Below are 27,587 nucleotides of genomic sequence, written 5' to 3' on the forward strand. Positions count from 1 at the left end.
TGATCTACACATACTGTGGGGTTGGGCTCCAAATTCCTTAATAGGACGCCCATAGCCCAAGAGTTAATAACAAGAATAAACAAATGGGACTTACTTAAACTAAAAAGTTTTTTCTTAGCAAGAGAAACAATAAGAGAGGTAAATACAGAGCCTACATCCTGGGAACAAATTTTTACCCCTCACACTTCAGATACAGCCCTAATATCCAGAATATACAAAGAACTCAAAAAACTAAACAATAAGATAACAAATAACCCAATCAACAAATGGGCCAAGGACCTGAACAGACACTTCACAGAGGAGGACATACAATCAATCAACAAGTACATGAAAAAATGCTCACCATCTCTAGCAGTCAGAGAAATGCAAATCAAAACCACCCTAAGATACCATCTCACTCCAGTAAGATTGGCAGCCATTATGAAGTCAAACAACAATAAGTGTTGGCGAGGATGTGGGGAAAAGAGTACACTTGTACACTGCTGGTGGGACTGCAAATTGGTGAGGCCAATTTGGAAAGCAGTATGGAGATTCCTGGGAAAGCTGGGAATGGATCCACCATTTGACCCAGCTATCGCCCTTCTCTGACTAATCCCTGAGGATCTTAAAAGAGCGCACTATAGGGATACTGCCACATCAATGATCATAGCGGCACAATTCACAATAGCTAGACTGTGGAACCAACCTAGATGCCCTTCAATAGATGAATGGATTAAAAAATGTGGCATCTATACACAATGGAGTATTACGCAGCACTAAAAAATGACAAAATCATAGAATTTGCAGGGAAATGGATGGCATTAGAACAGATTATGCTAAGCAAAGGTAGCCAATCCTTAAAAAACAAATGCCAAATGTCTTCTTTGATATAAAGAGAGCAACTAAGAACACAACAGGGAGGAAGAGCATGAGGAAAAGATTAACACTAAACAGAGTCGAGTGGGGGAAGAGAAAGGGAGAGAGAAGGGAAAGCATATGGAAAAGGTAGGAGACCCTCAATGTTACACAAAATTACATATAAGTGGTTGTGAGGGGAAAGATGGGGGGGAAACAAGGGAGAGAATTGAACAACAGCAGATGAGGTAGAGAGGGAAGGTGGGAGGGGAGGGGAGGGGGATAGTAGGGGATAGGAAAGGTAGCAAAATACAACAGTCACTAATATGCCATTATGTAAAAATGTGAGTGTGTAACTGATGTGATTCTGCAATTTGTATTTGGGGTAAAAATGGGAGTTCATAACCCAATTGAGTCAAATGTATGAAAGATGATATATCGTGAGCTTTGTAATGTTTTGAACAACCAATAAAAAAAAAGAAAGTACTCTACCGTGGTATGTTAGATCAATAAAATATAATGTAATGAATATATTATACCCAGGAATATTAGCAAAGAATAATCCTTTACTTTATCAAAACTATAGACTCATACATTTAAGCAATTAACTTTGGTTATGGAGTCCAGTATTTCTTCAGTTAAACAGTTATAAATGTCTCCCCAATAAAAGACTTGTATGCACAAAAAACCAATCTCTTGGCTACAATACCATTATTTACTAATTATTCGCACGCACGCATGCACGCGCGCGCGCACACACACACACACACACACACACACACACACACAGATACATAATCATGTTGTTGAAAACTCCTAAAAGATCAAATAAACCACAAGTGTTCTTATAGAATTTGTAGATTTCCTATCAGCCTTTTATCTTTAATCAGAGTTCCTTTTATGAGGTAATCCATGCCTAAACAGTTAAGTGCATTTAATAAATCTATATTTAAATATTACATTGGGGGGACTGGGGTTGTGGCTCAGCGGTAGTGCTTGCCTAGCATGTGCAAGGATCTGGATTCAATCCTCAGCACCACATATAAATAAAAAGAAAGATATTGTGTCCAACTAAAACTAAAAAAATAAGTATTTTAAAAAATAAACATATATTGGGACTTAGAAAAGTCTCATGACAGAAAAGAACCAAGTATCAAATTAAAACAATGTGTTGGATTCAATATACACACATATATAGAGATACAGATATGGATATATATAGATATATTTATATGTGTTTATCCCTCTCTCTCTCTCTCTCTCTCTCTCTCTCTCTATATATATATATATATATATATATATATATATATATATATATATATATATGTGTGTGTGTGTGTGTGTATACAATTTGAAATTAATTTTATATTTGCTCTAACATTTGGCCATAGATATTAGAAAGATCTACACACTTTTTATGTTAAATGTAAATGTGATAGTTGATTTCATCTTTTCAAACTGATTGGATCAGGTGATGCCTAAATATCTGGCTAAACATTATTTTTGGGTACATTTATGGGGGTGTTCCACCAGGAGATTAGCATTTGAATCACTAGAGTTGGTAAATTAGTTTTCCATCTTCTCAGTGTGAATGAGCCTCATCCACTCAATTGAAAGGCTTAAATAAAACAAAAACAGGGGAAAAAAACCACTCTTTTTGATTTTCTACCTGCCTGTTTGAGATGAAACAAGTCATCTTCTGTAGCCATCATATTGGTATTTAAACCATCTCCTCCTGTTCTCAGGCCATCAGAATTGGACTGAATGATACCATTCACTCCTGGTTCTTCAGTCTGCAAATGACAGATTGTGGTACTTCTTAGTCTCCAAAATTGGACAAACCTATTCCTCATAATAAATTTCCATTTTATACATACACAAGTGCACACACATATTCATGTACACACACAAATAAAACAAAACAAGACACAAACAAAAACAACAACAACCACAATACATCCCAGTGTTTGATCTGGGGAACGCTAATATTAGTGTTTCTCTGGAGAACCCTAATATAATAAGATATTATTATCACTTAGACATTGCATGTGAAATGTTTCTCCCCATACCTAATTTAAAAGAATGGACCAATATAAAGCATTATCTGCTTTAAACTACTTTATTGTAAGGAGAATTTTATTTTAGACAACTAAACATGGCAGTAAGTTTAAAAGAATGTTAAGCAGTTCAAAATAACTTTGAGAAACAATCATATGTGATCCCAGTATAAACATTTAGAAACAGTTACCAGAACCACAGGTGGATCTGCTTAAAGGAGAAACTCCCACCTCTGCCATGGTCACCACAAATTCTCCAAGTTCATTGATAAAGGGATTTTGATTGCCTAACAATCTGTGACATTAACAACATCCATACTACTGTTTTGTCAGAGACCACATGATATGGCTTTCTTAATAATCCATAAGCTTGTGAAGTGACCTTTGTTGACCAATTTGATTCAGATGGAGGCACCTTCCTTCAGGTGCTTAAGTATGAGCTGAATCTTAACTGAGATGATTCTAATTGGTGAAACCTACATACTTGACTGAGACCAGGATGCAAAGGAGGAAGATGAAGAATATTTGGGGGAGGTCTACATTAAGGATAAAATACTTTTGTGGCTAAATTATTCTCAAACACATAAAGGGAGTTCTAAAATTATTGAAAAAACAGAAAGTATGGATGTTCAGCACGTTTGTGCTGAACAATTAGATTTAATGCATAGTTCCACATACCAGGACAATCTAATCATCCATAATAACTTGATCAATAAGACTATTAGTACTACTGCTGCTAATAATAATAATTTGCACTTTTATAAACCTTTGAGATTAATATGATTTATATTAATTAACTTTGTTTTTTACAAAATCACTGGAGGATAGTACATGGAATCTCAAGAGTTGGGCCATATGACCTTGGAATATTGACACCTATACAGTGTTATGTACAGGGATTTGGGGAGCACCTGAAGTAAAATCGTTTTCCTCACTGTAAAATTGTCATCGCCCTTTCCCTTGTGTTGATATTTGAACTTACAACACAAGACCAATGGTGACTAAAACTGTTGACAATATCCCACTAATCAGGGATGGGAACCCAATTGTAATGCCAAACTTTGTGTCATTCACCTCCATATATTCAGAGGAAGAAAACAACAACTACAACTACAAAAATGATTAATTTTTATTAAATAGTGAAATTTCAGTTTATACTTTTTTGATATTTTGTGTGACAAATGGAATGTTCTCATGAAACACTTCTGTTTCTGAAGGTTGTTGTTTTAAACAAAAGCACTTGTAGAATTGTTTTACTTGCAAGCTGCACCAGCCATTTTTCCCCCATTGCACTGCATTTAATTTCAAAGAAAAGTAACTTAAAATCTCTCTTTTGCATGTCAATCTAAGGGACATAACTGAAAGTATTTTCTGACGTTGATAAAATTGGAGCTTTTTTCTGAAAAATTTAAGCTTTAGACAACATGTATCTTTGACTATGAGATATAGAGCCTTTCTAAACATGTTTTTTTTTTTTTTCTTCTTTCCTGCCAAGGTCAATGATTATATAAATGGATGACATTTAAACATATTTTACAATTAAATGTGCCAACATTTCCAAGATTTGCATAAATCAGTAAATCAATATTTTCATACTGACAAAGTAGAGTGTTATAAAATCATGTGCTGGTGCAAGATGCATTTAAATGCAAGGTGGACTAAAGGATTTTAATGTCCCTGAAGATGAAAAGTTCACTGAAATTGTTTCCATTAACACATTGCAACTAATGTTTAATAAACTATAACTTGTGAAGTTTAGGTATATTATCAAAGAATGATATTCATTTACACATAGGGATAATATTAGGAAATTTTCTAAAACAAGGGATATCATGAGTTTAATGGACACACTATTCCATAAACCCACAATTGTTTTAGACAGGGACTGGCCAACAGAGGACTGTTCACACTGAAGAATGCAAAAGATTTTCTTTATTAAAAATCTCTTCAAAGTTCACTTGTTCACTTGTAGCCAAACAAGGACATAAAAATGTTCTCCCAAATCAAACAAATTCTTCACCATTTCTGAAAATCTGATACTGATAATAAACACACTTGCCAATCAGGGAATATCGTAGGATGTTGTCCTTTCCCACTAAGACTACCTCTTCCTTCAAACACCTTTGAATCTTACTGATATTAACATGGCCATGAATGGATTTCATTAGGGCTACCAGCTCTGAAATAAATAGCCTTTACTAACTTTGCCTCAAATTTGGCTCTCTCTTTGACATTATTAAAATGTGCCTTCCTTTTCAAAATACTATGTTTTTGTTTTAGGCTATTTTTTCGCTATATATCTTATGTAAATCAGAAAAGGCATGTGAGATCAGGAACCACAGAACGAGAATAAGGTACCAAAAGAAGGTTTATTGAGGGGGAGCTCCTGGGTGAGGTTCACCAGTCGTGGAAAGGGTGAGGGCCAGAGAAGTTGCTGGCAAGAAAGGCAAGAACAATGCTTATAAGGGAAGCTGGAGGTAGGAGAGCCTAGGCCATCTAAATTGTTGACGACAGCAGGTTAGCCAAGCCAAGTTTAGGGGCATCTGTCGCTGGATGGTCCAGGCTGAGAGGAGTTGACAGGGCGATTGCTTCAGCCATCAGGAACCCCATGGTATTGGGGTCTGTTGCCATGTCAGTTTCTGATTGGCCATTTTGGGTCTCCTCACTAGGTGGAAAGTCCCCCATCACAGCCGCCATGGAAGGGGAAGGGTGAAGGGAAGGCTGCCAACTCAATACTTTATCCCAAAAAAAGAGAAAATTATACAAGAATCAATTTACCCTCTAATAAGCCAGATATATTAAATATTTTTTTAAGAAAACAATGCAGAAAAAATACTAGCCTCTTCTATTTTTGGTTTGGAGAATATTTTTAATAGGATTTTCTTTAGGTTTGAATGCATTTTGCTGTTTTTCAATTAATCAATAAAATTTTAAAGCACAACTTTAATTTCTAACATGGTAAATATTAGAAGGAGTAGGGCATAAATCAAATTTTTTCAGAGTACTCCATAAATTTTAAGGGGATAAAAATGTCCTGAAACAAAAAGGTTTAGTATCTGTTCTAGCTTTTCATTAAAAATTTTGTTCCCTGGGGCTGGGGTTACGGTGCAGTGGTCAAGTGCTTGCCTGGTATGACTGAGGCTCTGGGTTCAATCCTCAGCACCACATAAAAATAAATAAAGAAAAAATAAAGGTATTGTGTCCCTCTACAACTAAAAGCTATTAAAAAATATTCTGCTTCCTGTATGTATGTAAAATTTCTTTTAAAAAGTAATTACAATGAATTTTTTACAAAGTTTTAAAACTTTTGAAGGTATGGCTGGGATTGTGGCTCAGTGATAGAGTGCTTGCCTTGCATGTGTGGGGCTCTCAATTGATCCTCAGCACCACATAAATAAATACGATAAAGGTATTGTGTCCTACAACTAAAAAAAAAAAAAAAAAAATTAAACTTCTAAAGATAGACTCTAGTTTCTGTCATGTGATGATCAAATACAATGCTTAATATTCAGTGTGGTTAAAAAATAGAAACAATACAGAATATCTACATGTCAAAAAGTAAAATTGATGATATCCAAAATATGCAACAGTGTAACTCCAGTAAAATTGTGTGCATGAGGATTCTTCAGAGTAACAAAACCAATATGAAATTAAATGGATGGATTGATGGATGGATGGATGGATGGATAGATAGATAGAGATAAAGAGGAAATTTATATTGGGAACTGGCTCATATCATTATGGAGTTAATCATATGATTTTATAAGTTACTGAAATTATTATTCCCATTTTGTTTTATTTTACAACTGATTATGGAGGCTACATCCCACAATCTGCAGTCCTAAGCTAAAGGACCAGTGTTGGCAGTGGTATGACTCAGTATGAATTCCAAGGCCCAAGACCCAGGAACACCAGTGTCTGAGAACAGGAGAAGATGGATGTTGCTACTCAAGAAAAGAGGGTAGATTTTCCCTTCCTCAAACAAAAAAGTCTCCCCACAGATCTACTCAGTCCCTGAACAGATTGGGCGATGCCTGCCCACACTGATGGATGAGCTAGTCCTTACTAAGTGTACTGATTCAAATGCCAATCTTCTGGAAATACATTCAAGGACAAACCAAAAATAATGTTTTATAAGCTACCTGGGTATACTTTAACCCAGTTATGTTGGCACGTAAAATTAATCATCATATAGACTATTAATGAATTACTTTGTATGTATTTAAATTATGGTGGTGATAATTTTGATTTCAAGTAATCCAAACAGGAAAAGAGTCAGGGAAAAGAAACAGTGATTAAAGAAAAAATTGTAACAATGCCCAGGCTTTTACCTCACATTTTAAAAGTTACTGAAATTATTATTCCCATTTTGTTTGATTTTACAACTGTATTTCAGCTGTATTTTACAGAAATGGGTTCCTATTTATTTCACCTAAGTCTTTATAATGGAACAATTAACAAGCCACAAATTGTTAATTCCTTGTTAGTATGAAACTATCTGGTGTCAAATTCTGTACACCAGGGTGAGATTTGAAGTAGATATGATCCTCACAACTTGTTCAATGGTAATTAATGTGATGTGTTTTTTTTGTTGTTGTTGTTTTTACACATGCAGCTATTTTTTTATACAACATTTGCTTTTCGGTTTGGTACAATATGTATTATTCTTGAAGCTATATTTGCATTTTCTTAAACTGTTAAAATAATATATTTCCCAGAAACTTTACAAGGTGTAGTACACAAAATGCTGCCTACTTATTTATAATCACTAGTAACATACCTGATCTGTAGAAGCAGCATTATTTTATAATATTTTAGAACTTTTCTTTCTAATAATCTAGAGGTTGTTTTCTAAACTATATTAAATATGTGCTCAGAGTAACTAAAAATAAAATGGCAGCTTGAAATACTCAAATTTAATTATTCATTATGTGATTAAATGTATGTGGGAGATTTCAGAATCTTGGTCAACCTCTAGATACATCCCAAAGAAGACCAGTGACATTGGAATCTTCCACTCCTCTTTATTCTCCTCCCCACATTTCTGTGCACTCAAGTTATCATGTTGACCCAGTTTCACGTTTCTTGGAGGATTCTCCATCTCCATTAGTTCAGTATTTTGACCTTTCCCCATGGAAATGGTGAGAGGTTTAAATACTTTGGGAAATCATGACTGTCAGTACAGAAGGAGATGCTTTTTTCATTGCTGTTGTTACAAGAACAGTCAAATTGACAAGCTTGCTTAAATTTCTAGAAATGATGATAGCTTTAAAATTCTCTTTCAAAAAACTGTCTTCAGCACACTTACAAACAAGAACAAAAATAAGGAAATGCTATATATGAAGGAATCTAGAAATACATTATAGATATCAAAGAACACTTGCAACTTGTAGCACATTATTTTAAAAAAGGAAATAAAGTAACTCCTCAGATCAAATATATTTTTTCCTATTACAAATCAAAAGACAGTATAGTAGAGTATGGCCCAGAATTTGAAGTAACAACATTTATCTTGTGTTTTGTTGGTGTAAAGGCTAAAATCAGATCTAAACTGTGGGGAAGATAGGTTTCCTCCTGTTTTCAAAATCAATGAAGGAAACAGAATTGAAAAAACAAAAACTTTGCAAAATACACATTAAAAACATAATTTCTATCTTCTGTTTCTACTTTGGAGAAATGAGGCCTGGAACGGAGGTATTTTGCCCCTGCATAACTGTTCTTAATGAAGGAATGGGCAGGATATGATATATTTTGCCAAATGTTTAAAACTTTGCACATGGATTTGTCCATTCTAAAAGAGTACTCCAAATCTTTTCTTTTGATGCTGAGAATTGAACCCAGGTATGCTTTAACACTGAGTTATATCACTGGTCTTTTTTATTTTATTATTTTTTTAAATTGCTGAGGCTGGCCTCAAACTTCTGATCCTCCTGCCTCAGCTTCCCAAGTCTCATGGATTACAGACATGACCACTGACTGCCTTCAGCTAAAATAAGCCCTTTTACTAAAGTCATCCCAGGAATAAACCTCTGAATGAAAGAGCTCAGTCATCTGATGCTTGTTAGGTGCCCCTTTCCCCTAGAGGCACCTGTGTGAATTTTTGCCTTCTCATTTCCTCTTCTCAACAAGTGTGGATATCAAATTACTCATCCTGAAACCTCTGAAAGAAACTGGCTGAGAACAGAGCAGGAACTAGGAATGAGCAGAGGTAGAATTACATTCTTTTCTTTTTAAGCTCTGTTAATGTTTGAGTAGAATTATTTCATCTGCTTATTCGGCACATGTATTTGTTTTCTAATGCTGCTGCAAAAATTATGCATGGATGAGTATGTCGAAATGCATCACACGATTATTTGTAATTATTATCTACTAATAACAAAATTAGAAATAAATAAATAAAATGTAAAGGACCTACAGTAGTTTGCCTTGGAGTTTCTTATCTCAAATACCATAAGTTAATCCAGTCTACCAGCCTTTGCCTGTAGGGTAATGTAAACACATGTTGTGGGAATCAGGAGTTTAACTTCTTTAGGGAAACATTCTGTTCTCCACATCAGAGGAAAGTCCTCTTGTTTTGTTCCTGAAAACAAATTCTGTCTTTATTTCTGCAAAGTATCTCTGTTTTCAGATTTTCTTGTAATGGTCATTAGCAAAAGTAAACAATTAAACTGTGATTGGTTGATTTTAAATATCTCCTTTTACAGTTTAGTTTAGCACTCAAGTTTTATTTTCCTTTGTAAGGGGTAAGGAAAATAGCTACGAGACTTAAGACAATTAAGTTTGATGTGCACATTTTTAACTCTCTCAACTGTGATAATTCAGGGCTGTACAGTCTGCATATTAAAAACTACATTACACAGATGCTTATGTATCAAAGATGCAAACCCAAACACTTACTAACAAAAACTCAGAAAAAATGTGACCCCCTCAGAGGTTTCTTTTGTGAAACTCCACCAACCTCTCAGTCTCCATTTTATTACTCCTCAGAGCAAGTTTTCCTATGAAAAATTACAGCTTGCTTATTTGAAAATTTCATTTCCAATCCTTGTTCCAAAATATATTCAGTCCTGTCACACGTAAAATCAAACTTTTTCTAACCTGTTATGCTTTGAATCTTAAAAGTCTCCAAAGGCCCTGTGTTGAAGGTTTTCTCTGGAGATGGTGGTAATACTGGGAGGTGGAAAACCTTTAGGAAATGGGACACAGAGGAAGGAAGTTAGGTATTTGGAGGCATGTCTTAGAGGGGATATTGGGACCTAGGCCATCCTTGCTTTCTTTGCTTTCCAGTTGAAATGAGATGAACAACTTTTCTCCAACCCATGGTCCCTGCCATATAGTTCTGCCTTACACAGGCCCAAAGAGACAGGGCCAAGTGACCATGTAATGAAATTTATGAAACTGAGTCAAAATAAATCTTTTCTCCTTATAATTTATTTATCTCAGGTATTTTGTCACAGTGACAGAATGCTGAATAACATATTCTCCACACTTACAATGGTTCTTTCTTTCATTTCTCAAAAGATAAAAATAAAAGTGACTGTTAAATATCTTACCATTTCAAGAAATGTAAATTTCATTCCAAATTTTTTAAATGTAGCATGGTTACATGATTTATAATTTTTTTTGTAATAATCTCCTTAAAAATAATTGTTGAAATTTTTTTTATGTTAGTACAATAAAATAGAAGTGGTGGAATACTGGAATTACTTCAGATAAAAGAAAAGATCTATGTATGAGTGAATGTCCTTGCCCAATCCTTTCTAAAACAGATATTACTAAAAGGTAGGAGTGTTGTGTTTCACTTGAATCATACTTATAATAAGGGAAAATAAATTTCTATTCTGCCTCTATTACATTGTAATGTAATGTTGGCTTCCATTATAATGTACCTATGCAGGGAGAAAATATATCTCTGAAACAGAAAGATGAAAAGATTTTCACAGTTTCTGAATATTGTGTGATATTTCCTTAAAGATAAAATATATTGATGAATCAGTAAGCCATGATTGTTACATAATTGCCTCAGTGTCTTGAAATTTATTCCATATTGTTTTTTGTTTGCTTGCTTTATTAGCATGATTTTATTATAAAAATATTGACAATTATTATTGTATATTTTTTTGTGTTACAAAGTGATACTATGTTATATGTACACACTGTGGAATGACTGATTCAACAGGCTAGGGTAGGAAGAATGGAGAGGTGTTAGTCCAAGTGTCCAAGTTTCAGTTAAACCAGAGGGATAAGTGACAGGTATTTGAGGTAGTAGTTATGTTAACTAGATTTTTTTTTTTTTTTGCATTTTAAGAAAATAATAAAGGGGAATTGGGATTGTGGCTCAGTGGTAGAGTGCTTGCTTAGCATGTTGAGGCACTGAGTTAGAGTGTCAGCACTGCATATAAATAAATAAATAAAATAAAAGTCTGTTCATAACTAAAAAAAATTAAAAAAAAACAATAAAGGGCTTAGAATTCTGTTGATGTTTTTTATAATCTGCAAAATTCTATCTATGAAAACAAAGAATGAAAGAAAGAACTTCTGACCAAATACATAGGCTTTGTGTGAAAACAAATCCATGAAAACATACTGACAAAGGTTAAAGTATAATCAGAGGCCTCTCATAATTGTATGCCTTGAATTCGCTGGAACTAAAGTGATTTTTATGAAGTTTAACTGAAGGCAAAGATAAATAAATAATACTGTTTCCCCACCATGTTTGTTATCTTTTCACCCCTATTGCTTCTCTTTTCTCAAACTCAAGTCATTTCAGGTATTAAACACAATATGTAAATTATTGACCCTGAGACAACCCACTTAGAATTTTTTTTAAAGAAATTTCAAAAATTGTTCCCTTATACTAAGCAGGGAGAAAACTAAAGGCAATTCCGTCACAATTTTCTGGGTAAAATATCAGGTGCAAATAGAACTGCATCTCTTCAAAGAGGAATAAACTTAGAAAACATGCAGAGCAACAAAATGAATCCTGCATAGTTCCTTTGCAAGCTCAGAAGAGAAAAAGAGAAATGCCAGACAGCATGGAGATGAATAAAATGTGCTGAGGTATTGCAACAGAAATAAAACAGAAGTGCAGGCTAAAACTACTTATTCTCTCAGGAATTCTCAAAACTTGTGCTGTCTAAAATGAGGAATGATAAAGGAAGAGAAATAATGAAAAGTGAATTTATGAAAGAAATTAAGATGGGAATGGCATTGTATAATTTGCAAACATAACCAGGAACAGCAAAAAGCAGAATAATAACACACAGCAAATCATGGACATTTAAAACTTATTTGAAGAATATCTCATAAAATTTTACAAAAAAATGAAATAATAATTTCATTATTATTGAAATATGCAAAATGGAAATCCAGTTTACAGATTATTGGTGATCCCTACCAGAAGAAATAGCATCAGTAGCAACAACAAAATTAAATAATCTTTCCTTAGTAGAATGAACTGATGCTTTACTTGTTCTAAGAAATACATAGAAAACAATTACAAGATGAAAGATACACATGCATTTCTGTCTTTTTTATCACAGATAACATATAGGCAGAGTAATTAACTTGGTAAAATTTTCAAACTTACAATTTTAAAAATAAATCTTCTGCAAACCCAGAAGCTCGTTGGAGAAGAATCTAGTGATGGGCAAAACAAGATGGAGAGTCATTTCTTTCCTCAGCCTACTCCTTAGCAATCTTAAGTACAGAAGCCAAGGATGCAGTGTGTGTGGATTTCTGAAAATCAAAGACTGAGATCAATTCATCCTGTACTTAAAGCAAGTTAGTACTTAAAACTGAAGAAAATGAAGATATTTGAATTTCTGTGAATTAAGGAATACCTTTGGTTACAAAACTTCAACTAGAATAGTTAAACCCTGTCAATAAGTAGTTATATCTCAAAAATGAACATAAGTGGGGAAGCAATTTAGAAAAGCCAATTAATTTACAAATGCAAGCAATTTTAAATAATCTACATTATTATAGTTTTTTAAAATCATATTTTTAAACACTGATGGACTAAAAGAAAAGCACAAGTTCATGGCAAAAAAAGGAAAATAATAAGCATTGATTTAATTTTGGGTGACAATATAGAAGGAAGAGGGAGAAAAAGGGTATAAAAGATGTTTTCTTTTTTTTTACTTAGGAATTTCCCCTGAGGGTAGAGGGGATTGCTCAGTGGTTAGTCATTTGGCCAGCATTCAGGGGACTCTGGATTCAGTCCCCCATACCACAAAGAAACAAGGACAAAAGAAACAAAAAAATAAATGCCCATTGACAATATTTCTTTCTGGGCATAGAAAGTTAAAAAAAATAAAATTGTTATTTATCTATGTCCTCTGATTTATTAAAACAAAGCTTTTTATACCTATTAAAGTATAAAAGGAAAATGTAAAATTTAGTAACTGGGGCAACACGTAGCAATGTATAGAAAATATCAAGAAATCATGAAACATTTTTAGAAATAGCAAGTAAATGATAATTAAAATGTCCTTGCTTAGCATCTTAGCATTAAATGACAGTGGCCATTATAAGGAAAACATTTCACTTTCCTGCCCAAAGGCCTGTCTGAGAAAGGCTCACCATTCCATCATAAAAACCCAACCCTTAACTGCCTGCATTAGGACCTGCCCATCTCTGATTCCTGAGCCTTCCAGGTGAATGTCCCAGAACTCAAACCTGTTTTGCCTCTCTCTTTTATAGAGAGATGGCTTTTATTTGTCAGTTCTGACAAATCCACTCTCCTGTGTATTTCTACCTAGTCTCCATCTTTCAATTCTCACTTACCCATCTCTTGTTCCTCACTTTCCCTTCAATAATAAGTACATTTTACACTGTATATGATAACCTTACTTATTAAGAGGACAGCCAACTCAAATTTGATAACAAAACTCATGCATAGTTTAATAAATTCTAAAAATTAAAACTAGGAAAAAACCAACATCGTTGAGACAAATGCAAACCTTTATAATCAGACATCTCAATAATTATGACAAATAAATTTAAATTGAATTCGAAAATTGAAAAAATATACATGATTCCTCTTTAAAATGATTATGGGCACAAAGTATAATAAAGTCGAAGTATGCTGATGGACTAATGCAAATAATATATAAGTTTATGAGCATCCATGGATACATATAAATTTTTGAAATTCATAGTATGATTGGTAGAAACATAATAAGTTAGAATGCCACAAATAAATTTAGTACTTTATATATCAAAGTGATTAAACAAATAAATTTATAAAAAATGTACTCTATAATTTTATGGACACATCAATTTTTCTATTAATACAAGAGATATATCTTATTTTATGTATGCTATGGGATAGTTTCAGACTATTCCTTAATAAATTTTTGTTCACAATTTATAAATGTCTTTATTAATACATTTTCAGTTGAAATTTTCAATTGTAATTCTTTTACTCTATTTTCCTAAATTTCATTTATTTTTACTTCAGTATTTGTCTCATAGTTGATCTCAGGAAATGGAAACAATTGACAACTCTGCAGCCAAGTCAACAATACTGGATGTAAAAACATTTATTCCCTCACCCATTAATATATCTTCATTATAATAGCACTCAACAAATGGGTCCACTTTTTAATTATGTTACTTTGAATAGAGTAACTTTTGCTAAATGAATGAGCTTTCAGTGTGTGTGTGTGTGTGTGTGTGTGTGTGTGTGTGTGTGTGTGTGTATGTGTGTGTGTGTGTGTTTTCTTCTCCATAGTCTTCTGTTTTACAACTCCTGACTGTGATGCTGGGGGGAGGGCTGAGAGCTTGGTGCTATGTTGCTGAAAGCAACACTAGTTAGTGTGGTGTCCTCATTTGAGACATCATCTACTAGGCACTACCTGCAGTTTATTGAGGAATGAGTTAGTTTTGAAACTTCCAACAGCCATTCATAGTAAGAGGCAGATTAGAACTCATTATTCAGTCTTCTGGCAATAATTCTTAATCAGCCAGCCTCTAATATGTTCAATTCTAATTTCTTCTACATACATTTTCTGCAGAACTGAGAGGATTTCCTAGTGGGTTTTCTCCTGGATTTCCTTTCATGAAGAAAGAAGAATGGGAAACAAGATAGAGTGAAAAATAAGTAATTTTAAATGTATGTGATATGAAGGAGTATGATAATCTGAAAGGATTCTTTTCAGAGTCCATTAAAAATCATTGAATATAAGAAAATCAAAATGTAGCCATTTTTCATTTAATTATGAGCCTTGATTCTCAGAAATAACATATTGATCCTCATGTTAGCATAATCTGGACAATTTGACCCTTTGGACATTTGTAGAAAAGTAAATCAGAGTCTCCAAGGCTCATACAGTGTTTATTGCAATTTCAAGGGATACTTCTGCAATTAAATTCTTGGTTGCTTGTTTTAAAACTCTAAAGATTTACTATCTTCATTCGGGGAAGAAGAAATGTAAATCGTTGCACAACAATTATGTGTACAGCATATTCACAACAAGAAGGTGCTCGTGGTTATAGACATGCTTCTCAAGTTGCTCTTCTTCTCCTGAAGAACTTTCTGCAGTCCACTACAGCAGTCTGATGCTAGCAGTTATAAATAACCATTTCTGGAAATTTGAGCTGGTCCAGTAAATATTCTGGAGATTTAATTGTGTCCTAAACTAACTAGAGCTGTTTAGGGGTGAGCTTTCTCTGTACCTATGAAGCAGGTTTTCAAAGGACAGGGATAGCTGAAACTGAGATTTAAGGCTTGTTGCAATTAATTTTCATACCTTGCTCAGAAACTTCAGTGTTTATCACAATAACTGGATTCTTGTCTTAGAATTGTGTATGAAAGAACCAAAAAGTTCAATGTCTCAGTTGCATATATTTTCTTACAGTGCAAGTAAAGCAAATACTTTTTATAAAGGGTACTGTAGCCATCCTTAGACTTTGTGGTCTGCATATTCTTTTTGGAAACTGCATTAGTGTGGTCCAGGAGTATAAAAAGAGCCAGAGACAATAAGTAGGTCATTGGACATGACTGTATTCCAATAAACTTTATTTATGGGTGTTGAAGTTTGAGTTTTATGTAATTTTCATATATGTGAGATATTTTATTTTAGTTTTTTTTAATCTGTTGAAAATATAAATGACCACAAGGAACAGTAGGCCAGATTTAAGCAACAAGCTATAATAGATTCTGCTATAGTATATTAACTTCAAATACATAAATAAGGGCAAATGGGGTAAGATGATAGTCATGATAGTTTTCTTAACTACAGTTACCATTTTAGTATGCATATGTACATTAATACATCATGTTGTACACCTTCAAATATGCAATAATTTATGAAATATGTAATGAAATATTCATAGTCAAGCATTCAATCCCTTTTTTATCAGCCTTTGACCATAAGCAAAACTCTGATGTAAGTAAGTAAGAACTGGCCACTATGATCCATCAACTTCAGCCTAAAACCCACAAAGCTCCTTGGCTCATACTTTAAAAATCTGTTCCAGTTCTAATTCAGGTCCCTGACAACTTGGAAATAATTTAACTTCATTCTTTATTCCTCTTGTCAAGGCAGTGGCTCTCTGCATGGTGTCTTAGCCATATTTGGAAAATCTGTTAGTGCTCTCTTATTTCATATCCCATAGAGGGTGTAATTAACTAAGGCCCAGAATAGAAAGCAACTTTGACAGTGCCCTGCTTGCAACCATTGAATAATGGGGATGATGGGGTATCTACTTTTCTCTAAACCTTTTATGAGGCACATTATTTAGAATGACATAAATATATGTTTTATTTTTCTGCTCTGGGGATTGAACCCAGAGGCACTTTACCACTAAGCTATATCCCCAGCCTTTTTGTATTTTGAAACATCGTCTTGCTAAACTGAGGAGAGCTAACTTGATGAAGCTGGCCCCAAACTTTTGATCCTCCTACACCCAGCCTTTGAGTCATTTGGGATTACAGGTGTGTACCACTACCCCAAGCTAAATATGTTTTAAATTAAGATATGACAACATTTAAAAAGTAAAGGAAAAAATAAACTCTCCTAATAAGATATTAGTAAAATTCCCTTTTATGCTAAAACACTGCTTTCTATATTTATTTACATTTTATTTTATTATTATTAATTTCATATATATATATATTTACTATTTGGCAACAATGCTTATCTTGTCTATTTAATATCATTAAGCATAATCCCTTGACCTGCCATTATGTTTTAATTACATCACTTATACTACTGGAGTTCCCTATTTCCCTTTCTCTGTTTCTGTCCAATATTTGTTATATTTTTTGAAAAGCCAACCTTAAGCATTTATAACCTCATAAATGTCACTTTCTTTGAATTAAGAAATACACTATGTTCACATTTACCTTTACTTAGTCCGTCAACCTATTCCTTTTTTCTAGAATAAATTGTCTTTTTTTTGTTTTTCAATATACCTATTGTTAATCGTTCACACTTACAACAGTCTCAGATAACTGTTCAAAACAATGGACAGATTGTATTCAATATACAAAACCACATTAAAGATCATCATATAATCTCACTGCTACCTGTACTTGTTTTCCTCTTAGTAAGCCTTTCCTTTCCTTGTTCAAATCCAGGCTAATTATTCATCCAGAATGCTCCAATTCTCTTGCTATTTTCTTTAATTTTATTCTGAAGATACTTTATATCATTTGTCTTTATCAAATGTTCTCTTTTCAGGAACCCACATTTTTCTTTTTTAGGATTAAGCACTAATTCTGTGGATCTCTCTAGCCTAAGAAAGATATCAAAGGGGTGACATTTTAGAAGGCTGGCTTATTTAAAAAATTCTTTATTATATTCTTAAAATTTAATCTGGGTATGTAGCTTTAGAGTGAAATTAATTGTTCCTTAAAATTTTTTGAGTTATGTAAGAGTTTCTTTCTACTTACCAATATACTTGCTTGAATTCGTATGTGCAAAAATTCTAATGTTATCAACTCTCTGGATTATTTCTTTTTAAAAAAAAAAAAATAAACCTTTTTTTTTTTTAATTCTGATTTCTCTCTCCCTGCTTTTTCTCCCTCCACCCTCCTTATCTGTCTGTACAGATACAAGCAAATATATACTATGCTATTTTCACTTCCCTTTCCTTGAGAAGAATTAATCACATGGTCACCCATAACTACAAGGGAAGTGGGATATGTATCACATGCCCAGCTACTAAATTTCAAACTACAATTCTGGGTTATAGATGGATACAATCAAGCAGATGTGATATAAATCAGGCTCCAAGTTTTCATGTATAAATAAATGTGCTCATTTCATCCATGTTTTAGCATTAAGCACTACCAGATTTGGGATATATTTGAAAAAATAAATTCTCTTAAGCATGAATTTTTCCCCGGCTTAGTAGTCATTTCTATCAGCTTTTCTTGTTTCACCACTGGTTGTGTATAGGTCCCAGGATTGTTAGACCTCAGAGGACAGTATTGACATAACAGACAGTGAACAAAACAGACAAAGAACTCTGATAAAATAGGTAACATTAAAAAAAAGAGAGAGAGAGAAAAGAAAGAAAGAAAAAAGAAGACAAAACAAAGTCGCAACTCTATCTAAAAAAAAAAAATGTTCTGAGGAGGAAATCAAATAGAAGATGCTATAAGAAGGAAAAATCAGAAAATCAAAGGAAACCTAAGAACTAAAAAATTAAATAAATAAAAAATAATGAGTTGGGCTGGGGATGTAGCTCCATGGCAGAGTGCTCACACAGCATATTCAATACCCAGTACATGAAAATCAAATCAAAAGAACAACAACAAAACCAAACACTTCAATATCAGGTAGGAAGACATAAGAATCAAGATGAATGTTCTACCAGATAAAAGATAAGCAAGAAAAAGAAAATAAGAGAGAAAACATAAGAAGATGACAGAATCCAGACAGCATCAAATGTATTCAAATTCCATTTTAAAAGTAAATAAAATAAAGGAAAAATTATCACAAAAACAGTTTAATCATCAGCCTCAGCATTAAATTCCACGACTATCTAGTTGTATAAGTGCTCAGAATAATGAATGTAAAACTGCAAAGTATTCTTATTATAATATATTTTTTGTTAAAATAAGAGAGATACCGAGCTAATAGGACACACACACACACACACACACACACAGACACACACACACACACACAGCCCTTTTAGAACTCTTTTCTAATGACGTTTTTCCATCGAATGTCTGGACCTAATGAAAATGTTATCCTGAAAGATGGAGTTCTGAGAAATAGCCCTGATTTTCATAAAACCACATGAAAGAATGCTCCTGTCATTCTGACCACTCACCAAGAATTGTTTCAAAAGAAATAAATACTTTTGTATTCTGTTGAGCAATTACATTTTGGATTTCATTATCATTGTAGTGTTTCATACCTTCATTCATATATTCTATCCACTACTACATACAAAACCTTTTTTATGTTTTGCAAAGAATCTTAAATCTGCATATCCAAATAGGTGTTTTTTCACTTGGTCTACTGTTCAAGAAAGACACATACTCATTGGAAGTATTTGAATATACAATGGGGTTTTATAGTGGGGGTAAGATGCTGGACCCTATGACTATTGCTATGTAATAGATATCATCTTAGTGCAATGGTGAATATGACCTTAATATTGCACGGAAAATACTCAGAGATTTTGCCATTTCCTAAAAGTAGAAATATATTCCCTTGAATTCAGCAAATGTTATTTGCTGTGCTCATGTACATCCATGGACAGGTTTGATGAGACTGCATATCCTGCTTTCCTTTTTCAGACAGCAAAAAGCTGTTTCATGGAACAAGTGTTTTAGATGAAAATGAATAGGTAGGAAATAAAACTATAATGTAATTCTAGAGCCATAGTTAGATAGTTGACAGCTACATGTCTCAGGGAAAAAGAGTCAATATTTTCTGTGATGATAGATTGAAGAGGGATTGGAATACAGCTGGATTTCTTCTGGTATTTCATAACAGTACACATTTCCCTCAGACTTAAAAGAGATCTCTAAATGGTCTTGAAATATTAGAATATTTATCAATCATGAATCCTGTTACTTCTAGTTAAATATAGATACTGATGATTTTTAGGTATTTACACTGACATTTTGGAAACAAGAAGTATTGCTAAATACTTTTGCAAGAGGTTCAATTTTACCAATATATCCTGGAGTCATTATTGCTTGTTTCCCCAGAAAGAAATATGCATGATTAATAATGTTTTTTATATGATAAAGATATGACCATGCTCCAGTGAGTTCATAAACTATGAATTCGAAAAACATTTCAGCCTTTGGAACTTCTACAGATGTCATTAATTTTGTTCAGGTATACACTTTATCAATATGCTTTAAATATTACACAAAATAAAAAAGACATTCTGTGTGGATCATCCTCCATCAAACCACCCTTAAATTAATATTAAATATATCTAGCTTACTGAACACAAACATGTTCAACTATTTTTCTTTTTTATGGTTTCCATGCAAAAGTTTTATATTTATTTGTCCTATTTTATTATGCATGATACTAAAGTTCTTATAATTTAGAATAGACATGATTTATATGAGGGGAAAACTTACTCAAATTTTGTAAAGATATAGGAAAATTATACTGTCAACCTGTGAATGTTGTGAGAGTTAACTGTGGTAATATAGGACAAAAAATAGAAATCTGTTGCTCTAAAACTAAGGCTGAAATACTCAGCCTGGCCTGTAAACCCTCTGATCATCTAGTCTTGATCTACCTCATAAATCTCATTCAACATTAAGTTTTCATTACTTGCTATTCTGACCTCTTCTCAGGACCATCTTGAATATTCCAGGCTAGTTATTTTGCCTGAAATTTTCTCTCACTGATCATGCAATGCATACAATCTTCAGCTAGTTTATTCTTGTTTTCTGTCAAGTCTCTGTTCAACAGTACTTCCTCAGGATAGTCTGAGTACATTTAGACTCTGTGTTTGAATGATGTTCCTCTAATATATACTTTTATATGCATGCTGATTCTCTTTGTAGCTCCCTTTCTAATTACAGTTTTTTGTTTGTTTGACACTGCACTCTAAATTTTCTTTCCCCCATTAAGCTGCAGGGGCCATGTCATTTTTAGTCGTCTGTATATTTTCTTCACTGAAAAATAAAAGTGTTACACATAGGTGAAGCTGAGTAAATATCAGTTTTATGAATGAGTGAATGAAGTAGATTATATTTATATGTAGCTTCAAAATCCTTTTTAAAAAGGAATGTGAGGGCTGGGGATGTGCCTCAAGCAGTAGCGCACTCGCCTGGCATGCGCAGGGCTCTGGGTTCGATTCTCAGTACCACATTAAAAAAAAAAAAAAAAAAGATGTTGTGTCCATCAAAAACTAAAAAATAAATATTAAAAATTATCTCTCTCTCTTTAAAAAAAGAAATGTGAGACATGAATTGAGCCACATCAATGTTTCTCTTTGATATCTTTAAAAATGCTTCAAGTTTTTGTAAAAATAAAAATTATTTTCACTTAGACTTTGAGCAAAGAATAATGATTCATATCTAAAGTTTTGAAATTCACTAAGTAAACTTGGAAGTAAGGAATATGAAAACTTAGGACATAATTTGAAAATATTAGCATTCCTCTCACAATATTTCTTTTAAAAACATGCTCCAATAGTACCAACTTTCCTACAAAGGTAAATAATTTACCTTGAGCAAGATACTAGACAAAAAAAAAAAAAAAAAAAAAAAAAAAGAATGAGAAATAAAAATTGAAGATTTTGATTAAAAGTTAACCCTTGGAAAAAGGAAATGGCCTTGGTTGGTTTACCTATGTATTAAGTCTTTAGGATTGAAAGGTAACTAAAACTTTGAGAAGGATCTTCACTATTTTTGTGTCAAAGCACAGGATAACAAAATTTGGGACAGCCAATTTGTTTTTAAAGTGATGGAGGTAGGTATTCTAAAAACTGACAGACTATGAGATGAGACATTATAAATTATGAGTATAATGCATTATCAAATCTCCATCTGACACATGATCCATGTGCATGAGCATACTCTAATCAGCTCAACAAAGTTTAAAATCACTTTACTGGCTTTTGAACTTATGTCCAAGATACAAAGCTTGCATATTAAGTACGAATTAATTGCTATAAAATGCAAATACACAAAAAAACAACAGTGTTTGGAGGAATATATAAAATAACATTTGAAATGTTCAAGATATCCTGTCTTACTAAGGATTTTCCAGAAAGAACCAATAGGATAAATGAAGAGATGGATGAGAGGGAATTTACTAGAGGAATTATTTCCCACAATTATCAAGGCTGTGTTCCAGTATGTGTTGCTTACAAACTGGAGAACCAGGGAAGCCCTAGTGCAGCACAATGTGAGTCCAAGGACTTCAGAAACAGGAAAGCTAATAGTATGACTCTCAGACTCATGCTTAATACCAGAGGACACAAGGTTCTACTGGTACAAGTTTCCAAGTGCAAAGGCTTCAGAGTCTGAAGTTCCAAAGTCCAAGCAAAAGAGGAAAAGGGGTTCCTTCATCAATTATTCTTACAACCAAACATCTTCCAAATTGTATTTCTTTCATTTACTATCAAGCAAAACATTGGCTATAGGCCACAAATGGATATGTAATGCATATCTGACCATTTGTCCTTGGAAGCAAAGTGCACAATCAAGTACAGTAGCTAAATTTCTAACATCTGGGATCATTTTTCTTTACCCTTCTATTATATCACAAAACAGGGCCGAAATGCCATAGCTGTCCATGTTATGCAAAACCATTGGCAAACCAGGCACTTCTTTCCTTCTTCCTTTGTATACTTATTCAGTACACTGGTGGGGAAGGATGATGGTGTAAATCCTTGAGGCTTAATGGATGGAGAATCTGGAATATTAATTCTTAAGGGAAGAAAGTAATGTACTTCATCTCCAGCAGAAATAGTTAGTTTGTGCCTTTCCCCTATTTTTTCATGCATTCTGCCAATGGGATGAGACCTCCTGCCTCCATAGGATTCAAAGACAACCTCTTTCAGAAACACCCTCACAGACATACCAAAAAAAAAAAAAAAAAGTTGGCAGCTATTGACAAACCCTTAATCTAATCAAGTTGACACTTAAAATTAAACAGGCATCCCAGAACTATTTAGTCCATGAAGAAATAGAAAAAAATATGACTCAATCTCAAGAAGAAAATGTTCAGAGACTAACCACAGATTTTTATTTCTTATATGCTAATTGGAATCAAGCCAGTTGTTATAACCATGTTATTAATGACAAATAACATATGTCCATAATAAGAGAAATATAAGAAATTCTAGCAGAAAAAAAGAAACATGATAAAAATCCAAATGAAAACTCTAGAATCAAAATATCAAGTATCTGAAGAAAAAGTTTCACTTTTATAAATGCCACATTTCTTTATCCATTCATCCATTGAAGGGCATCTAGGTTCGCTCCACAGTTTAGCTATTGTGAATTGTGCTGCTATAAACATTGATGTGGCTGTGTCCCTGTAAAAAAATAAAATAAAATAAAATAAATAAATATTTTTTTAAAAAAGAAAAAGTTTCACTTAGTGGTGTTGTTAGACACCCTCCAAAGATCCTCACATTTCAAAATCTCAATCTGCGAATAAGCTATTTTACATGGGAAAAGAAACCTTGGAAGTACGAATTTGCAAGCAGACTTTGAAATGGAGAGACTATGCTGGCTTGACCAGACCCACTGTAATCACAAGAGTATTCAGAAGGTGAAAAAAGAAACAAGAGAATAGAAAGGCAGAATTCCCTTTGGGAAATGTCAGAGAGATAAACTGGATCTGTTGAGTATTGCTGTCTTTGAAGATGGAAGAAGGACAATATAAAAATAATAGAAGTAAACAGAATCTTCCTTAGAAGTTCCTGAATGGAATGGAGCCCTGCAGTACTTTAATTTTAGCCCAATGAAATCACCCTGCTAAACTTCTAGAGTACATACTATTAGATAATAAATATGATGCATAAAAAATACATTTGTATTGAATATTTCCAGAAGCATTATGAAACTAATATAATTGGCTCACCAGAATGATTAAAGAATCAGTGTGCTTATTTTTTTTTTTTAAATGAGCTCAAACATGAGGAAATGGAAGAAAGAAAAGCAAGAAAGAGAAGGAAAGGAGGAGACTTTGCCAGTAATTCTTCAGGGAATTTCCAAAAGCCTTTAGTCTTGGATTGGGGTAACATTTTTTTTTTTTTTAATTTTAGTTATAGATGGACACAATACCTTTATTTAATTTACTTATATGTGGTGCTGATGACTGAACCCAGTGCCTCACACATGCTAGATGAGCGCTCTACCACTAAGCCACAGTCTCAACCCCTGGGGTCACATTTTTGAGCCCTCTTGTTCTGAGGCTTCAGCATCTTGGACTATGCAGCTACTGCTTTCTCCAGCTCTCTAACCCAGACTATCCAGCTTCTGATCATGTAAGCCAATGGAATAAATTCCCTTTTTACAATCATACCTCCCATTGGTCCTGTTCCTATAGAGAAACCTGACTAATATATCTCTATAGCAAACACCAAAAATAATTTGAACCTTTTAAGTAAATTAGATACATTAATAATGAAATCATATAAACAGCAAATTATCTGAAAAATAGAAAAGGGAAAATAAAGAAACAAAAAAATCTATAAAACAAATGGCATTCATAAATCAAAATATTTCAATGCTTACTTTACATGTTAATGAACTAAACAAAACAATGAAAAGCCAAAATTGAAAGGATAGATGCAAAGTAAGCTTCAACAATAGGTTTTCAAAAGTGATGTACTTGAAAAAACAAAAAACAGAGTGAAAGAAAATTGATGAAAAAGTATCATACAATCTTTAAGTATAAGAAGTCTCAGATGCCTATACCAATATCAGGTACAAAAGATTCTCAAAGAAAAAGGTGAAGGACAAAGGGAAACAATTCATAATGATAAAAATTTCTATTCTTCAGGAAGTCAGGATTAGAAATCTATTTTCCTATCATAAGAGCTTCAAGTTATGAAGCAAAACTAACAGATAAGGTGATAGATAATTCCTCAATTAAAGTCAGAAAGTTTAATATCCATATATTACATTGATTATGGAGACAAATAGAAAAAAAATAAAAAGATGTTACAGAAGAGAGTAGCATAAATAACTTGCATTGGAATTTATAGAACTATACAACAATGAACTTTATTATTTTCAGTTTATCCCTTAATATTTATCAACATAGATCTCATGCTATGGAATAATGTTTAAATATATTTAGGAGGATTGAAATTATGCAGAACATGTTATCTGTTGATGATGAGATTGATTTTGAAAACAATAAACATAAGACAGCTATAAAAGAGCTAAGTAATATAATTACTTATATTGATGTAAAAAGTATCATATTGATGAAAAAGTATCATACAACCTTTAAGTATAAGAAGTCTCAGATGCCTTCTGAGACTCAAGCAATATAATTCTAAATAATTCCTGGATCAAAGAAAAAAACTAAAGTAGAAATTAGAAGAGTTTGTATTTAGTGAAAATAAAACTACTACATAAAATGTGTGACTTGAGCTGAAGGAGCACCCCAGAATTTATCGACCTATTTTTTTTACATTAAAAAAGTAAGTTACCTTCCTGTTTGAGAAAATAAAGAAATGAAAACTGAAAAAAGGTCTATCATAAGTACAATAAGAAAAATTTTATTAAAAAAAATTATAAATTTATAAATTTTACAATAAGAAAAATCTCTGAATTTGTATGTACAGAAATTCCTCCAGAACACAGAAGGAATACTTCCCAATTCAGATTTTGAAGCCAAATCTTCTAAAACTATTTATTTATTTATTTATTTATTTATTTATTTGGCACTGGGGATTAAACCTAGGGGTATTTTTAACCATTGAGCTACATCCCCAGCCATTTCAATTCATTTTGTCTTTTTTATTTTTAGACAGGGTCTCACTAAAAGTTGTTGAGGCTGGCCTTAACTTGGAATCCTCTTGCCCCAATCTCCTGAGTCCTTGGGATTACCGCCCTGTGCCACTGCATCCAGAAAAATCTCATAAAACTTTTTAAAAATTAACAAATACAGAACAATATTCCTTATAGATATGAATTATAAAATTTTAAAGCATTTTTAACTTAATACTGCAATACATAAAGGAATATATCAAGACCAGATAAGATTTGAAAGTTTGAAGAATGAAAAAACAAACAAGAACTAATATCGGTCAACAATAAAAAAGAGCTGGGTGTGCTGGTATATGCCTGTATTCCCAGTGACTCAGGAGGCTGAGGCAGGAAGATTGCAAGTTCAAAGCCAGCCTCTCTCAAAATAAAAAAAAATAATAATAATAAAAATGCAGCTGGGGATGAAGATCAGTGCTAAAGTGCCCCTGAGTTCATTCCCTGGTAGTAGTAATAATAATAATAATAACAACAACAACAGAGAAAGATTATAATAAGTACATTTAAAAAGCTCTGAGAATATTCAACACCTGGTCTTGATTGCATCTACAAAAAAAAAATAGAAATAGAAATAAACTTTCTCATTCTTTCAAAGATATGTACAAAGTATCTAGAGTTAACATTGCACTTACTTTCAGATGTTGAACTCTCATCCCTTAATATATGGAATACCACTAATCTACAATGTATTGTCATTCCTGTTAATTTTAACAAAATTAAATGGGAAATATAAGTAAAAGAATTAGAAAAAGAGAGGGAGAGATGAAGGAAAGAAGGAAGGAAGATGACTGTATCTGTAGATCACACAATCTTTATCCAAAACCTTAAGGGTAATGTAAATTCACTACTGAACTATTAAATTAGTTTAGCAATACTAATGGATGCAAATATATTTCAATTTTTACTTTAGTCACTAGCAAGTAGAATATAATTTGTATCAAAATCAGTATGTGGAGGGATAATCTCAACAACAACTTTTCTATATATCTGTAACATGAAAACTTTAAAAAGTACAGAGAAGAAAATGAAAGAATGCTGCAGTCTGGCTGGGCAAAATAACCGGGGGTGACAAGCAACTTGTGAAGATTGAAACAGCTGGAGGAGCCGCTTTATTACGGAACAGCAGAGGTATATATACTTAACTTAATTAACATCATCTACATACAGCAGTCAGTCATTAAGGAATCCTCATCATCTTAATGACTCACTGATGTTACTTCACAAACCACTCCTCCTGGTAAAGTGCCAGGCGCCATCTTGACTTGTCTGTGGCCCTCAACAAAAGAACACGTAAATGAATAGTGGCCTAAAAGTAACCAAGTATTCAAAGACATCTCATCTAGAAGTGTTGCTATTTCCAAAGTGACCTATAAATTCAGTGTAATCTCATTAAAAATTCTCAAGCCGTGTGTGTGTGTGTGTGTGTGTGTGTGTGTGTGTGTATGTGTGAAAATGTTCCAGAATATGTAAAGGACTCAGACTATCTAATACAATTGCTTAAAAAATTAAACAATGTTTACAAACTCACATTTCCTATACTTCAGGAATTATCTCAAATACATAGTAAGTACTATAGCCTGACACCAGACTCAGAATTTATAAATACACCAATAAGCCAATCCCCCAAAACCAAAGGCCAAAACGTACTTTCTGATATGTGGGTGGTGATGGTAACAGACAAAAAGGAGGGGGGAAGTATAGAAGTTCACTGGATTAGACAAAGGGGAATGAAGGGAAGG

Source organism: Marmota flaviventris, chromosome Y, assembly GCF_047511675.1.
Source record: "Marmota flaviventris isolate mMarFla1 chromosome Y, mMarFla1.hap1, whole genome shotgun sequence".
Classification (NCBI taxonomy): Eukaryota; Metazoa; Chordata; class Mammalia; order Rodentia; family Sciuridae; genus Marmota; species Marmota flaviventris.